At 34.6% G+C, this 18,663-nt stretch overlaps 1 protein-coding gene across 2 annotated transcripts in view; it reads right to left on the bottom strand.

Moving 5' to 3' along the window:
• Nucleotides 1-18,663, bottom strand: part of GALNTL6 (polypeptide N-acetylgalactosaminyltransferase like 6) — a 1,190,952-nt gene that overhangs the window by 1,027,305 nt on the left and 144,984 nt on the right. The gene's annotated exons all lie outside the window — the stretch shown is intronic.

Below are 18,663 nucleotides of genomic sequence, written 5' to 3'. Positions count from 1 at the left end.
ACAGGTGGTGAAAGCACCCACATCCTTCGCTGATTGTATCTGAAAGAGAAGCAAGCGAGGTACTGGATGTGAGGAAGTAGTAGTTGCCTCTGCTCTGACCTACATACCTTACTGACCAAGTTAACCCTAACCATACTCAAAGCAAATGTTTATCTACAATCTAAAATTCATATGTTCTGTTCCAGAGCAAGTGTCTCAACTCTGTCAGGTGCAAGGAGATGGTAATTTAGGTCAATACAACATTTTCCTTCAAAAATATTATTAGCCCCATCAAGTTAAAAGGGGAGGAGCAGAGCAGTCATGCCATAAGTGGTAGTAAAGAAAGGAGAACAATTTTGATGCCCACGAAAATAGAGATAATGGATAAGAATTTAAAGGGGAAAGAAGGGGAGGTAAGTTGCACGTGTGTATGTATAATAAGATATTTAATAATGAGAACAATTCTGAAGAACAGTGGGAGGGCAATAGCCAGTTATTCACCTTTTCCATCTCCCAACATCTTAATCCATTATCACAGACTAGCCAGAGCAGTTTTAAAAATATAAAATAGATCTTTTCACTCCTTTGGTTAGGACATTTCATTTGTTCCCTCTATGCTTAGTAAAATTCCCTGAGTCTTTACAAGGACCTCCCTGTCCCTGTCCAACACCCCAGGGTCATCCTAGACCAGATCTTCAAGCCTCTCTCGTGTCTCTCAAACATGCCAAGTCCTCTTCTTCCAGCATTCTGCACTAACTCCTGCCACTGTCATGGAAGTTCTTCTCATGACTCTGCACAGGTATTCTATCCTACTCCTGACAATGAAGAGGCCTTCTGACTATCCCATCCAGGCAGGTCATCTTCTTTCCCAGTTTATTTCTCTTATGACATGAACATAATCTGCGGAGATAGTCTCTCATTTGTCTACCACGTTTCAGTCTGTCCCATGAGAATATGAGTTCTATGAGGTTTCTTGAGTGCCTACTATATAGCACGTTATTCTTAGTTAAGGACAGAAAATGAATAAAATATACCAAAATATTTGTATCTCTCAATGTGCATGTGCAGGGTTGGAAAGCTCTACCCATAAAGTGCTTAAGAGAAAAAAAATGCTGAAATTATAATAAAAGCAGCAAATAAACAATATTGTCACAGAGCACCCAACCTTTTTATTTTTTTAGCATTTCTTTTTTTTTAAGATTATATTTATTTATTTGAGAGAGAGAGAGCACGAGGAGGGAGAGAGGCAAAGGGAGAAGGAGAAGCATATTCCCTGCTGAGCAGGGAGCCCTACCTGTGGCTTGATCCCAGGACTGCAGGATCATGACCTAAGCCAAAGGCAGATGTTTAACTGACTGAGCCACCAGGACGCTAAGCTAACTAGCGTTAGTTAGCTAACGCTAACTGTTAGCTAGCTAGCACTGCTTGTTTTTGTTATTTTCCCAGATATTTAACTTTTGCTTTATTTCTTAAACTTATCTTTGTAAGAAAATAACCTATATCTTTTGTAACTCTTACATTTTGGTTTTATAAATAGCCATTGTTCAGCTATAGTGAGAATTCTGATTTCTAATGATTAAAGCAAAGAGTAGATACTAGATCAGTCTTGAAATATTCCGAAATTCTATTTGAACTACTGTCTTGCGTTGACATTTCCCAAATTGCTAATTATATTTTTTAAGCTCCTACACATATCATAACCTCTTTATACTATTAGGTTAATGCAACAAAGCAAATTTGTTTTCTTCTCAATATGGTCTTTATAAACATAATGCAACATTTATTAATATGCCTTTCTCTCAACATGATGTCAAATAACTTGATTGTTTCAAGATTTATTCCAAGTACTTTACATGTTCGCTATAATAAAAAGCAAAAGTCCTATAAATAAATACATGCCTTCAAAAACAAAATAATGCTTTTAAATATGGAAGAAAACTTTGACCCAGAAATAATATCAGACTCAGTAACAATTAAATGTGGGCCACTCTTCATTTTAAGTGTATCTTTCATCCTGTTTCTAATAGTGTATTTATATATTATGAGCTCTTCCCAAAGATCTAGGAGCAAATATCACTTTCTATATGTCCTGCTATTATTTTAAGTTCTTTAAGAACAGAGAAAGTCTCAACAGAGAAGAAAAGTGTATGTCTGTTATATATGCCAATAAAATATTAACATCAATATCTATGTACTTTATAGAGACTCCAAGGAAATGGATACATGGATCAATAGACATTGATTTTAAACTTTGATATTAGTTACAACTTGGGAGTCATATCAAATTTTTATATTTCATAATAGTCTTCGCTGCATTGCTGTTCCTCTTTAGCTTCATCTATTAATCTTTTTCTCTTATACCTTAAAACCTTTTGAGAAAAAAATAATAATTCTAAACAGATCAGAATATCCCCATAAGTAGCTCTTATTGGACATATGAATGCTTGAGTGCACACCCAAGAGTCTTTAATGCAAATTCTTAGCCAATTATATATAATCAGCATCTGTTTCAATTATGCTATTTGATATAAATTTTAGAATCTAAATAAATATCAACAGACTAAGTGTCTGGAGAGTTGGTTGTGAAGGGGAGATTTTATGTTCCTTAAATATTCAGTTCACTTAGAGGACTTCAGCTGGTTACTAAAATTTAACAGTCTGGATGAGAGAGCTCACATTCGAACTATCTTCTCAGGAGGCATTTATCCAGGTATTACTTTTGATTCAGTAAACATTGTGTTCCCATTAATATTTTCTAACTCTCCTTGTACTTCTGATTGAAAAAGAACTTTGAACAGGCTGTAGGAAAAAGAAAAATAAAACATTCAAAAGGAACAGATAGCCAGGTACTTAACTAATATCATTTATCAATTAGTTTCAACAAAAGATAAATTATTTGGCACAAGTGAGATTACAATTTTCTGAATCTCCTTGTATAATGCGAGCCTACATATCATCTGAAGGTTAAAACTGATTATAAGTTAGACCTTAGTGGAGAGATGGATCAAGGATAGTTAGAAACCCATATGATGACGCATTTTCCTTCTCACACCCAAAAGGAAACTTAAATGTAAATCCTATCTAACAAAGATTAGAAATGTATTTTCTGATTTATATTGAATCAATAAATATATTTATAAGTAGCTCAAGGTCACAAGCTCTTGACCAAGACAAAGGATTAAAGAATAATTTTTTTTTTCTCTGAAAATACCATTAGAAATCACCTTGTGCAACACTCTCATTTTATTGTGAAGGATACAGAGACCCATACCAAGTGTGTTAGTGTAGATCCACTAAGAAAACCTAAAATTAATCTTATTCAAGAAGTTTAGATTTTGAGGCTCTGACATAAATCTCTTACCCTTTGTATTGTTTAGCAAAAACTCTAGGTATAACAGGAATGTTTTGGTTGAATAAATTTCTTCTAATTCTAATAAAATATTGCATCTGAATGCTCTCCCTAAAATGTTAAAAAGCTAAAATTAACAATGAGCAGAATTACAAATCATGAATATACACAGACATCTTCCATATTATAAATAAAAACTATATGTCCTTGAAGAGATGCTTTATTTTGTGTTTTGACACAGCATATTTTTCATAATTAAAATGATACTTATTTTCACTTGTCATTGATTGCCAGTATCATAAGTTACACATCAATTCCAGAAAGTATTTTCATTTTATTAGTGTGAGTCCTATTGTAATTCATTTTAGATTATGATGTAAGATTATATAATTTCTAGTAGGCTTATGTCCAAATATGGAGTTGGAGAAGAAAGTTGATTCATTTAAGAGGTCAATATAAAGAAGAGAAAATTGTACCAACTCTGCAATTTAGTGATTATAAAAACAACAATGTATTATCAAAACATTATTCTGAAGAACATAATCTCCTAACCTCTTAACTTGTCAAAAGTAGTGTATTAAAAAAGTCTACCTGTAGGAAGAAATTTATAGACATCATGAGGGTCTATTTATGGATTTGAACTTCAAGTAAAACATCAACCCAGAAGTGATTCTCTTCCAAGGCTTTTAGCAATGGATTCTTTTTCTGAGAAAGCAGAAAGAACATTAAAGACAGAGAGCAAGAAGGCCAAAGGATTCAGACGAAATAAAGAAGAAAGTCATTACAGAGGATTTCCAAAAGTTCCTTTCATAGCTATGTAACTTTGGGGAAAATAAACTGAGAATTAGTTGATCTAATGGAAGAAGTAAAACTGCATTTCTGATTTTGGAATCTTAGAATTAAATAAACTCATATGAAGTCAGCCCCCGTGTCTGTATCACAGAGTGATTCAAACAAAACCTAACATGCAAAAAAAAAAAAAAAAATGTTTTAAGACTAAGGTAAAATAAGGATTATTAGGTTAATGACAAAAATGGAAAAATACAAAATATCATGACCATACAGCATACAGCATGTCATTCAAGATTCGGACAGCAAGCTTCCTATTCTGCATATAGTATAGCTCCTTCTCTCATTTTCTCTGTCTTTATAGTTCTACAAGTTATTTAAAAATTTGTGCTACACTGCTGTATGTGTGTTAAAATTGCTATCGCATAAGCTGAGAAATAAAATGATACTAAAGAGTTCAAACATTCCCCGAACAGCTTGAGCATGAGTGTTAATAACTACAAAAAACTAGAATATAGGCCTTATATATGGGATAAAGCATAAGTTTAAATCCACACTAATTTATTTTTTCTAACTCTATTCAATAGATGTCTGTTTTCCTATCTTCTCCCTTTTCTTCCCTGCTTAAGTGTCACCTTCCTTTTAAATGTTTACTGAATACTGTCCATATAAAAGTGAAAGAACCTTCACAACTTTCTTAAGAACTCACAAAACCATACACATCTCCTTGTGGACTTTTCTTAGAATGGTCTCCAGTGGAAAAAGTTCTTCCAGTTTGAAGCAAGAATGGCGATGAATTCTTTCTAGAGAGTGAAGAGTCACAGAAGTAGCTGGAAAGGCTATTAAATTGGGTTCTTTTCTCAAAGGTAGGAAATCCTGCCAAGCTACAACCAAAGTAGCCTGGCCAACTGAAGGATCAATGGTGTAAAAAACTTCCTCAAAGCTGTCATGGAGACTCAAACTGCGGTGACTACAACTGGCATTCACCCAAAAAAATGAAAATATAAAGGTTGCTTGGCTTTAAAGTTCTCCCCTACTGTCAAAGATACAAAAAGGACTTTTTTTTTTCCTCTATGTCTGGCATCTTATAAAAATTAAAACTCACTGAGCATAAAGGGGGGAAATGTATTGAATTTCAAGGGAAGAATGTCTGGAGAAATTGGCTTTATTGCAAGGTTAATGGTTTTCTAGTATCACATATGCTAAATTTTTCAGACAGGATGATCAAATAGTACTTGTGGGGGAAAAAATGCAGCACCTGTTTGGCCAAGAGTTCTACAATGACTCTCAACAAAGAGCCAAGCTTCATTCATGATACAGATAGATTGCTATGCCTGCCAGTTCCATGTAACCACCCATGTCTGTTTTAGCCAAACCCATATTTGTTTCTTAGTTTACATATATATATATATATATATATATATATATATATATATATAGACCTATTATTAATTCTCTTATTACAGTGAAGTAAATATAGATCCCATTTATCTTGAAGTGAGTATAGATTATTGACTCCTGATACTGACTCCATTTTTTTTCATTTTTAATTTTCTGTTCTCATCAAATACTGACAATTTTCTTGATTCTTTAGGTTATTTTTGAAAAAGATTTTACTTATTTATTAGAAAGAGAGAGAGAGAGAAAGCACTAACGGGGGAGCATCAGGCAGAGGGAGAATCAGGCTCCCTGCTGAGCAAGGAGCCCATTGTGGAACTCGAACCCAGCACCCTGAGATCATGTCCTGAGCCAAAGGCAGACACTTAAACAACTGAGCCAGCCAGGTGCCCCTCTTTAGGTTATTTTTGTTTTAATCCATTATATCCTACAAGATCACATTCTTATGAAGTAATTATAAATTTTCTTGTATGGCATAAATGCTTTGGTTTAATGCAATTGCACTATGGCTATTAGACTGGTTTCTTCTCTAGTCTGGGATCTTCTGTCAGCCTGTCAGATTGTACTTTTCCTTTTACCTGTATAGAGCTTCTAGGGCTCTTTAGTATCTATACTGCTTTGCCTCTGAAGATTATATTATACAGGCAAATTATCTTCCTAGTCTTTTCCTAATTCATTTGTTTTTATTAGTCATTCATTTAACAGCTGCTATATCTACCATGTGGTAATGTGAGAATCCAGAGATGAGTCAGCATATCGTTCTTGATGAAACATTCTTATTTCCATTCCCTCTCCATATCCTCCCTCTGACTATCAGCAATTTTAAGATTTACCTTAAATGTTCTTCCTTTTCCCTTGCCTTTCCTGAGGACACAATTTTATCTGTTTCTTCTATTTTTTTTCATAATTAATAATGAGATATGCTTATCAAACACATTGTATGTGACTAACAGTATGTTTTTCATGAAATTTTTAAATCTGTTCTCACAACAAACAAAAAAGTTAGATGAAATCAGTTGATTACTGTTAACTATTGTAACAGTGATTTAGACAAGTAAAGTGACCTATCTGAGACCACACAGGGAAAAAAAGCAAATCCAGGACACATACATCTGATTGTGAGGCTCTAAAGTTCACAGCTTCCTTACTGGATATCTACCTAGAACTGTACAGTATACTCCCATAGTCACCTTTACTAGTAAATACGGCATTCACATCTCTCTATTGCTTCATGCATGTAAATTTGCATCCCATTTAGATTTATAGATTCTTTTTTTAAAAGTTTTATTTAGTTATGAGAGAGAGAGTGTGTGTACGAGCAGGGGGAGGGGCAGAGGGAGACGGAGACAAGCAGACACTGCTCTGAGGAGGGGGCTGGACCCTGAGATCATGACCTGAGCCAAAATCAAGAGTCAGATGCTTAACCTACTGAGCCACCCAGGTGCCCCCCCCTAAGATTTGTACATTCTTAGTAGGTAGGACATGGATCTAATAATTACTTATCTGGGGGCGCCTGGGTGGCTCAGTCATTAAGCGTCTAACTTCGGCTCAGGTCATGATCCCAGGGTCCTGAGATCAACTCCCATATCGGGAGCGGGAAGCCCGCTTCTCCCTCTCCCACTCCCCCTGCTTTTATGTTCCTCTCTTGCTGTCTCTCTCTCTGTCAAATAAGTAAATAAAATCTTTAAAAAAATAATTACTTATCTGTACTCTGCCAAACCTAGCTTAGATATTGATAAATAAAAGTTTTCCATTAAATATTTGTTTTCAATAATTAAACAGAATTTTCTTCTAAAAAGAAAAACTAAAAAGTCTAAATGTATACAGGATGTAGTCCAGTCATTTTCCTCTTTCATCTCAATAACTCGGTAGTGAAGTAATTAAACACAGTTTGCATGATGTTGGACCTTACACACAGAAAAACCATATTCTAATGAATTAATGAGACTGAAAAAAGGCTATGCTGATGTTTCATAGGATTCATTCAGTAGCATTCTAACAATTTTATAAACAGAATAATATTTAAATAATCAAAATCACTATGAATTTACATGTTTTACTGGTATACAAAGCAAAGAATAATAAAAGTGGATATGGTACTCCTCTAACATATAAGAATAGCAGCTAAATGTCCTTAATGAAACATTTTATTATTACAGGAAAGAAAGTTATTTATGGCTCTTCTAAAAAATCAATACATTGATTAGCACTTGGCAAAATCATCAGTGCAAGAATCAATAATAGTTAATGCAATATAACACGAGATTACTATTTATTACGTACATTTGATTATGAGTGAATTTTATGAATCAAGCAAGTCAATTATGGGGTTGGATTGAATTATTAATCCTTTCAGTTATAAATATGTGACTTCCTGAATGAGAGCAAAGGAAGAAAAGTTCATTGTTTACAGCTGAATTGCCGGATTATCAAATTTGGCAGACTCTATTTGATTTCCTATATATTTATTGTTAATTACATGGGAATATGACTAGGAGATTGAGGTCAATGTCAAATTAAGATACCCCTTCCCATACAACTGTGAAATAACAAGCTTCTGTAAGAATCATTTATTTGCCTTTATAAATAAGTCAACTTTCTTTATGAGCATAAATTCGTGAAATGATTAAAAATGTTATCAATTCACATTTTAGTTGCTAATCTGCAGCCATCATATCCATAAGCTATGAATTTTCAAAGGTATTATGACTTACATTTCTTCCTTCACTTTCATTATTAAGGATGATAACTAGCTTTCCCAGATACGAAATGCCACTGCTCCTTTCATTGTGATGGTTATAAAAATACTGATGCTCTTCATTTCTCTTCCATTTCCCTGTTCTTGAATCTGAGCACTGGTCTTAAGAGAAAGAGTGTGTCTTATCTTCAGCTTAGTCACAAATTCAGTTCTCACTTCTGAAATTAAATTATAATGCAATGTGCAGGTTGTATTTATTCAACATTGCTTTTAATTCACACCTACACAGAGGATTTCTTCTGTGAATTCCAAAGCAATATCCTTATGATATCATACGGGATACAAATCTGAACTGGTGCTTCTCGACATCTCATGCAAGCAATATTTACCATAATTTCATGGGTAAGGGGACATTACACATTCTAGGCAAGGAAATGTCAAGTAGGTGAATTATAGCAGAAAAGGTGGATCAAGTGTAGTGCCCCAAGTAATGAGGCAGAGACCACAGAAATTCTGCATTCAGCAGCTGGTGCCAGAGGTGTGGCTGAGAGACACCTGAGATATTTCACATTCAATGTTGCCTTGGACTGGAGACTGAGGAGTGACTAGGCAGGCAAGGAAAAAGACCAAGAAAGTGGTAAATTTCTAATGCATGGACCTTCACTCGTTATTGAAAGGAAATGTGCAGGCTTCAAAAACTTAAATGAATAAGCAAATCAAAAACAACCTTTAGTCAACATCACTGATGCATTTTCAAGTTTCCATGTAAAAAAGTGATCTTTCTTCTGGAAATAATAACCAGGTTTGTAGACATATGGCAGAACAGCGAGAAAAATACAAGTATCTAGAAGGAAATCTATCAGTTATCCATGAAAATGCATCTATTTTAAAGATTCAGAGACATATTGTTGCTTAATAATGAGACTAAGTAAGAGAGCAAGATTTTGGGGGTTTCTAGAAAACTTCAATTTTTACAATAGGGGATTAGATATGTAAGGAAATGAATAATTATTGTGTAAACATACACACACAAAGCAAATTTCTATAACTGAATTTATATTCAGTGGGGTCAAAGCTGTATTACTGTGGGGTCAAAGCTGTATTACTATCCAGAAACTAATAGTTTTATGGAATCAACAGGTCCTTCTTAATACCTTTTCATTCATTAATTAAGTAAATTTTTAAAGAATAAGAAGCTGTGTCATATAGAATTACTGAATTGGAACAATAGGTGAATGAGAAATTTCTGAGCTTTAACTCTAAAATATTATCAAAAATAACAATAGCGATTCTTACAAAAATCCAATGTCATTTTATTATACTCATTTTCAACAATGAATTGCTTTCTCTAAAGCCAGACTCTTACCCCAGAAATTAAGTTAAATTTTAATAATTCACCAAATGCTTTTTGAGGTAAGGTTTCCCAGTCCCCTTCTCAGTACTTTTCGAGTATACTGAAGAAGGGAACATTCTTCCACCCAGGAGTATTTGAAGTGGAGTTTTTCACTCCATAACTAAGAAAGTAAGTCTAGAAGTTGTTGTTGATTGTTTGATATTCTTATCAGGTACTTATATTGTGAAATGTGATCATGCAGGGTCAACTGGAAGGTTTCATCTGACATTGTTAGAGATCTGTTGTTAGCCCTGGGGTGCTATCTATTCCATGATGTTACCATGATGGCTTCTATTATTTTTCTCAGTGGTGTCAGCAAATAGAAGCTCAATATTTATTTTTTTTATTCATCATTGGAATGTGCTTTCTTCTCAAGTGCAAAAATAAAGAAACACAAGATCACAAGAAACTGTTTCTGCAGATGAATCAATTATGTCCTGTTTTGATAGTTTTTGGTTTTGCTCTACTATGATAAGTGTTAAAATATTTTCTGTCATTTTTAGGGGCACCTGGGTGGCTCAGTCTTTAAGCGTCTGTCTTCGGCTCAGGTCATGATCCCAGGGTCCTGGGATTGAGCCTCACATCAGGCTCCTTGCTCAGCCGGGAGCCTGCTTCTCCCTCTCCCATTCCCCCTGCTTGTGTTCCATCTCTAGCTGTCTCTCTCTCTCTCTCTGTCAAATAAATAAAATCTTAAAAAAATATATTTTCTGTCATTTTTATATAATTGTTCTGGGTTTCTAACAAGTTCAGGTCATAACAGCTTTTTATGGAAAAGATGGTGTTGTTAACTCACAGGCATAAATGAATGTTTCATAAAGTGATTTATTACTATATTCAGAATACTTTCTTGAGACTATTTGTATTAAAAACACTATAGATTTTTTTCTTTTGGCATAAAAGGAAATGATCCACATCGTACAAAAAAGTTCTTGGCCTCACAAAAGTCAAGTTCATACAAATTTTGCATTTTTAATTACAAAAACCTGAGAGGAAAAACAGATCAACTGTTGAAGCAGAAAAAAAATCCTAAAATTTAGCATCTGGGACACCTCCAATTAAGTCAGTGAACCAGTGCTTTCTATTTTGAACAGATGTTCCACACCTTTTCCAAGCACAGAACAGGTTTTTGTACCCACTTGGTCTATTTATATTGTACTTGGCTTGTCTTCAAACTTCTATTAAATGACAGATTTTGAATGAAAAGGGACATTTGATTATGCCAACACCATGAGCCATTATTTGTATACGCATCACTTTGTTCATCAAAAAGCAAGCCCCTTACTAATTTAAGGAACTGGTATTTGAACCTGGAGATAAGTAAATTTTGTCTGATTTTTCTATGCAATAATGCCAGATTATCCACAATTAGAACAATTCCTGCAGATTAGCCATGGCAAATCTTACTTTTATATTATTATTATCCCTTCATTTACTCTTGCCTTTGTTTTCAACATGAAGACCACATTTGGCATGAACATTATCATTTTTCATTCCTAAAAAATGTAGAAAAAGATCCTTACTTTTTAGGTACCAAAACAATAAAGCAGCAAAACTGTTAGTAACAAGACTGATCTATACACTTGACTAGGAATTTTTAAGCCAGTACACCACACATCTTGTGGATTCTTATGGATTCACACATCTTATGGATTCAGGATTCTACCTACGTTTCTCTCCAAAATATTGATGCACAAGATAAAATGTCATCAAAATAAAAGAATCAGTGTGTTCCATCTTATAACCTTGTTATAAACAGTCTGTTGTGGAGTAGCCCTTTGGTTTTCTCTGTTGTTACTCCTATCTTACCAATATATGACCTGGCTGTATTGCTACACAGGATGAACTCTAGACACCTGCTCACATGTTTTAATTAGAGAAAATAATACTAAAAACACCCTGTGTTTCAAAGCATCTATTCTTACTCTGGGGTTACGAGGATTTTGACACTAAAAGTCAGAGTTATAAATGGAACCTGGAACCTGTCCTCCAGCACTTTCTACATCACTCCCCAAACACTTTAGTCCATCTACTACTGGCATCTTGCAAGCTGAGGAAAAGAGACATGAAGCTTCTATTCCTTGCAGGAAAAAACATGACAGAAATTTCTCTATAGAGTATTTGGAGACCAGATGTTACTGCTGGGATTAGGAGGGTTCACCAGGATTTGGGAGCACTGGGATACAATGAACATTCTTAGGGAATAAATGTTAGATGGAGAAAACAAGGGGAAATTAAGTCAAATTTCAAGGTCACAGTTTTGCATGGCTGCCACTGGGCAGACTGAAAGAGTAACCGGATACTGAGAATAAGCAAAAACAAAAACAAAAAAAAACCCATATATTTACATAAGCTGGTATCATAGTCTTCTCTGTCTAAGAGCTCCTAAATGAGAAATTTTGTTATTGAAACTCTAAAATCAGGGTCTTCTTACTCATAGCCCCTTCCTGGTTTCACTCAAAAAGAAATGTATCATTAGACTTAACTCTTCTGCAAATGCACATTCACTCTCCTAATTTATTTTAGAATTACTTTCTTAATGTCCTCTAATAGTTACATAAAGTTTTAGGCATTTCAATGATAAATCACAGACCATAATAATGCTGTAGTCTCAGTTTCATCCACCTTGTCTCACCAATAGGTATTCAAGAAACTGAAGTTATATCATGTCTTGATCTGAAATGTTCTAGTCTGTTTGTCCCAATGGGTCTCCACCATCAGTTGTATACAGAAATAAACTGAAAAGATTGCCAAAGTACAGACTCTTCTGAAGACTTACCAATGAAGATTTAGCAACTTTTAATCTAGTCATAGTCCAAGGATGTGAATTTTAAAAAGCTTTCTGGTAATTATAAAATTTGAAAAACCCTACTTTAAAGAGACTAAAATGACATAATTTGTAAATAATCTTTGTGGTGTTTCAAAATTGTATGACTGAAAGAATATAACTGGATGTTTCAGATATAATTGATTACCTAATCTTGAGTAACTTTTGGGAAAAACTGTAAGTCTCTAAAATCATGAATTCTATGTCAAGGAACATGATGAAGAGACAAAATAGTAAATTTGATATTCATATGTCATATGGCTACTATGGACCAACACCGTGCCAATAATTATGACTAGAGACAGAGTATCTTTAAAAAATCAAGGTAATGTTTGCATTTCATTTCCAATTATAATAATTTGTGAACTATGATAAATCAGTAAACAAGCTAATATACAGTGCAAATTATATCATTTTGTAGAATCTTGTGTAAAATAAAATAGTCTCAATTAGCCCCTAATAAACTTAGTATCTAGCACAGTGCCTAACATACTGTATACACTCCATTAATATTTGTTGAATGAGTTAATAACAATGAATTTTATTTTAACTATTTCCTACTGATATAACTAATTTCAATCTTTACCTCTTAAAGTAGTAGAAACAACAGAAAATGAAATAATAAACATGTGTTTGTATTTTTCATATGAAAGCTAGTAATTAAAGTGTGTTGTTAATACATGTTTATTTTGGGGATCAGAAACTAAAAGTTGTGGCAGTATAGGTCCTTTCTATAAAGTTACAATTATACTTACTGAAAAACAGGAATACTGTATTTTTATTTATCTAAAAGCTGAAATTACTATATTAAAATAGAGGATCTTTTGGGGCACCTGGGTGGCTCAGATGGTTAAGTGTCTGCTTTTGGCTCAGGTCATGATCCTGGGGTCCTGGGATCAAGTCCCGCATCGGGCTCCCTGCTCAGCTAGGAGCCTGCTTTTCCTTCTCCCTTTACTGTTCCCCGTTTGTGCTCTCTTGCTCTCTCTGTCAAATAAATAAATAAAATCTTAAATAATATAAAATAAAATAAAATAAAATAAAAAAGGGATCTTTTAAAATCAAACAAATGAATATCTTTAACAATAGAATGGGATGAATATTATAATGGGTGAAAGATCTAAGGAGTATTTTCCACTGTACATATCGCACAATTTTCCACCTTTATCACACATAAACATATCCTTAATGATTTAATACAACATAAACATCACATGGAGAATCTTGCTAAAATGCTAGTTCTAATTCTATGAAGGAGGCTGGGATTCTACATTTCTAGAAAACTGACAGATGATACCGATGCCACTGGTCTGCCGACAACATCTTGAGTAGCAAGGATTTAATAATACACCTGGAAAAGGTATTGAATATGGACACTGGAAATTTGGATACAAAGTACAGATCTCTTATGATCTAACTGTGCGATCTGATGCGGTTTATTCACCTACTCTGGACATCTGTGTACTTAGCTATAAAATGGGGTGTTCGGGAATGTCACCATGTTTTCTTACAGTTCTTGAAACTTAGATGTGTATAGCATTCTACTCCATTCTCTAAACATCCTATTATTTACTTTTGTTTTATTTCTCTTTACTCATTTTTTTAAATTTTTTTTTCTTTATTATGTGATGTTAATCACCATACATTACATCATTAGTTTTTGATGTAGTGTTCATACATAAAAGAAACATGCCATGAAACTGTGCCAAGAACTCTGGAAGGACTTTCTCTCTATAAAGTGCTGTGCCCACTCCTTGAAGAGCTGTGCAGAGATCCCTGCTGTCTAGACAAGACACCTCAGCCACCCGCGGCTTCCGACCTGGCTTCAAATGGCTTTAGTCTCAGAGAAGCGCTCGGCAGGCCGACTGGCTTTCAGCTTCCCCGTGCAGCTGTTCACAGTTGGTAATGAACAGAGTCGATAATCCCTCTCTCTGTTGTGTGTGTGTGTGTGTGGTTTTTTTGTTTTTGTTTTTTGGGGTGTTTTTGTTTTTGCTTTTTTTTATAACACCCAGTTTCCACCCACACAATTCACCGGGTAACTGCGTAAAAGAGACATGTGCCATGTTGCATATCGCAATTCCAAAATTGTTGTGGTAAACCTTGACAAAACAGTAGTCACTAGAACACATAGAAAATAAATGCCATAAAAGATACTATATTAGTGGTTATCTATACAATTTATATATTTAGGAAAGCAGATGTAGTTTTCACACAAACAGTCATAGTTTTCCTGATTATTATTTAAAGTCACCCATACAAAATCATCTTTAACTGTGTTGAAGTATCCTCCATGAACACAACTGTGTTGTGTTTTTCTGCAACAAATCTCTTACGTGAAAAACAAGGCTTTATAATATATTAGGAACAGACAATTTATACAAATAATTCTCATGAATTGCAACAAGATATTCTGTAACAAAAGCATTCGATTAAAAAGAGGGTTCTGTCAGTTATGATTTCTCATTTAATAACAATAAAGCTGATAATGTTTAGAATAACAATATAATTAGACTTTTCTAAAATGATGCTTTTTGGAAATAAATTTCACTAACTAACAATATACAATGTGAATTGGATATCTTGATTTTTATTCACTGTATATTTTTTCAGCTTCATCCATAATGGGTATCCTTACTCTTAATACTGAACAGATGGTAGCTACAATATGTTGTACACAGTGGGAAAGGTAACTAGGAATGAATAAAGCATAATTCTCCCCATTGTCCCCCTCCTTTCCAATATTTTATAATGTCCAGTTGAGATTCAAATTTGAGGAACCTCAAACAAAATATCAGTATATCTCTGGCAATTTTTTTTCACATAAGACAATGATGGATATAATCTTTTATTCTAACACTAATCTATACAATTGAAATTTCAGTCATCAACAGTTGAAAATTTTAAAGTATTTTAAAATCAGCACTACAATACCAGTAAACAGGAAAGTGATTATCATATGGTGTATCTACAACTTCCTCTATAAATCCGAAGGGTCAGTAAATCCTGAGTAGGACTGTCAACAAGAACATTATGGAATACATTCCTGCATGAATGCAATCAAGGATGTTCAATAAAACTCTGTTGGGCTAGACCTATATTAAGAATGAAAGTTGGCAGGATGTCCAGCCACTGGCAAATGGCAAGGTGTAGTTTAATAACCACCTGCAGGCAGGATGGAGGAAATTCTTTGTGAATGCAATCTACTAGCAATTCAGGCAAAATGGCATTGCTGAGGGATTGTGGAAAGATATAGGGCTGGCAGGCCACTTGATGTGTACTTCTCAAGAGACTTTTCCACTAAAGACATATGCAAAAACATCACCAAAAAAATATTGATAAGCACTGAGGAAAAAACCTCCCTTAACCAAATCAAAGGCTGGCATCAGGCACAGTTTTGCATCTAATTGCATATTTATTGCACTTCTCTCTTTTTTGGTGCAAGAAGGATCTAATCCATATATACTATATGTCAAAGATATGCATAAAATTATGTATAAATGGAAAGAATGAAAACCAGGGAAGTTTGTGCTACAGACTTTTCTTTTTTTTTTTAATTTTATTATGTTATGTTAATCACCATATATTACATCATTAGTTTTTGATGTAGTGTTCCATGATTCATTGTTTGCATATAACACCCAGTGCTCCATTCAGTACATGCCCTCTTTAATACCCATCACCAGGCTAACCCATCCCCCCTCCCCCTCCCCTCTAAAACCCTCAGTTTGTTTCTCAGGGTCCATAGTCTCTCATGGTTCTTCTACAGACTTTTCTAAAGAAGACAGGCTAATATTTCAAATCAGTTAACATTTTAATTTTTCATATTTCATAAAGTGCTTTTATGTACTTACTTCATTGGGAGCACATATCAGTCCATATCTATGTAAGGTATACATTAGTTATAGATAAGAAATATGAGGCTAAAATCACATGACCACAACTTAAACTCAGATCATCTGCTTCCATCATATTATACACATTGCCTCTGTATACAATGATTCTAGAGGAGAGATATTGGCTTGTAGTTTAGTACAAGAAACAGGCAGAAGACAACCAAATGCTAAACTGAGACAGAAGTGTTTTGTGAAAGAAAGAGCATCTCACCCACAGACTTGGATTTAGGGGCCTCAGATGGATGTGTGAGTGGGAGGGAGGGGGGAATGGGGAGAATCAGCAAAACCAGCAATATATTGCCCCCTCCAAGGAAGCTAATGGAGAAGACTCAACTGAAAGTAAAAGATAAGGCACCTAGGTGTTTCAGTTAAGCATCTGCCTTCGGCTCAGGTCGTGATCCTGGAGTCCCGGGATCGAGTCCCATATTGGGCTCCCTGCTTGGCAGGAAGCCTGCTTCTCCCTCTCCCACTCCCCCTGCTTGTGTTCCCTTTCTCGCCCTCTCTCTCTCTCTCTGTCAAATAAATAAACAAAATCTTTAAAAAAAAAAAAAAGGAAAGTAAAAGATATAAGTTGAGACTAAATCTGAAACTACAGTAAACAACCACAGACACCTCCTGGGAAAAAAATTTATCTATAAAAGATTTCTCCCTGTATCTTTTTTAATAGAACTATAGTTGACATACAATGTTATATTAGTTTCAGGTGTACAACATAGTGATTCGACAATTCTATACATTACTCAATGTTTACTATGGTAAATGTGGTCACCATCTGTCACTATATTGGTGTAACTATTATGGAAAACAGTAAAGAGATTGCTCAAAAATTTAAAAATAGAAATACCATATGATCTAGTAATTCCACTACTGGGTATTTACCCAAAGAAAATGAAAGCACTAATTCAAAAAGATAATACTTTCCTGTTACAATAAAGCATTTTCACTCTGTATTTTTGGCTAGTATTGTTGTTGGTGATTTCATTCAATGAGCGATATTAGAAAATATAGAGAAAGGCCTGTGCATAGAAAGCACAGAATGTGAGTAAGGTAATATGAGTAACCAGTGACAGTAAAGGAACCTGTTTGAAATACTGCTGATATTTTTGCCAGTCCTTCCGTGTGCACCCCTATATGTGATAGCATAACTTTCTTTTTTTTTTTTTTACTGAAGTATAGTTGACACACAATGTTACATTAGTTTCAGGTATACAGCATAGTGATTCCACAAGTCTATACTTCACCCTGAGCTCACTGCCAGTGTAGCTACCATCTGTCATCATACAGCGCTGTTACAATACCAGTGACTGTTTTTCCTAGCAGCATCACTTTGTTATCCAGATAGAGTAGAGACATGCTTTCATGGAAGAGATGTAGAACATGACTGGGTTTTTAAAGACTAATACAATTCAAATAGCTGCAAGGGAGTAAGAATGGCAAAGCCATACCAATGAGATAAAAGATTTCAGTATAGTCACAGAGGTTAAAACGTATAAGATGTGTTTCTGGAAAAGTAAGTAGACTGGGTTGAATACAGAAAAAAAAAAAACATGGGTGTGGGGAATTAGTGGGGACAAAGATGGCCAGACAAGTTGGGCCCAATGAGAGAAGGTTTTAAAGACCTGCAAGGAAAAGAAGATGTCACAGAGAAATGACTGGTCTGGATACTATAGATTATTTAATGCAGCTAATATATGGAGAAATATAAGGAATTATCTCTGGAGTTGAAACCAGTGAATATAGTCAATAGGAGTTACTATGCTCCTTAAGAAAAAATTGATATCAAATACACAGAGGAAATCATTTTTTTAATATTTATTTATGTATTTGCGAGAGAGGGTGAGAGTGCATGAGCGTGCACGCATGTAGGAGCAGATGGAGGGGTAGAGGGAGAGGGAATGGGAGAGAGAGAATCTCAAGCAGACTCCCTGCTGAGCGTGAAGCCCCATGTAGTGCTCAATCTCATGACCCTGAGATTGTGACCTGGGCCCAAATCAAGAGTCGATGCTTAACTGACTGAGCCCCCCAAGCACCTCCAAATACATAGAGGAAATCTTAATGCATAGAGTATTGTTTAACATTTCAAGTATAAAATAAAATGGCAAATAGGTATCCCATGATAGTGAAGTTTTTGTAAGAAAAATAGGAGACTACGAATTGTAGAGTACATTAATGATGTATTTTCTCAAAGATATAATTTTTCCTATTATTTCTCTTTTATAAAAATGTAAAAGAGATCATTAAGGGGATATGGAAAAGCTAACTGTCACACATAAGTACATGAATATGCATTCACTTATTCTCTTTATGATTTTATTTAGTTATTTTTGCATGAGAGAGAGCATA

This window comes from Halichoerus grypus, chromosome 3 (genome assembly GCF_964656455.1).
Source record: "Halichoerus grypus chromosome 3, mHalGry1.hap1.1, whole genome shotgun sequence".
Taxonomy (NCBI): Eukaryota; Metazoa; Chordata; class Mammalia; order Carnivora; family Phocidae; genus Halichoerus; species Halichoerus grypus.
Note: the sequence above shows the minus strand (reverse complement) of the source record. Positions and strands in the feature narration are given on the sequence as shown.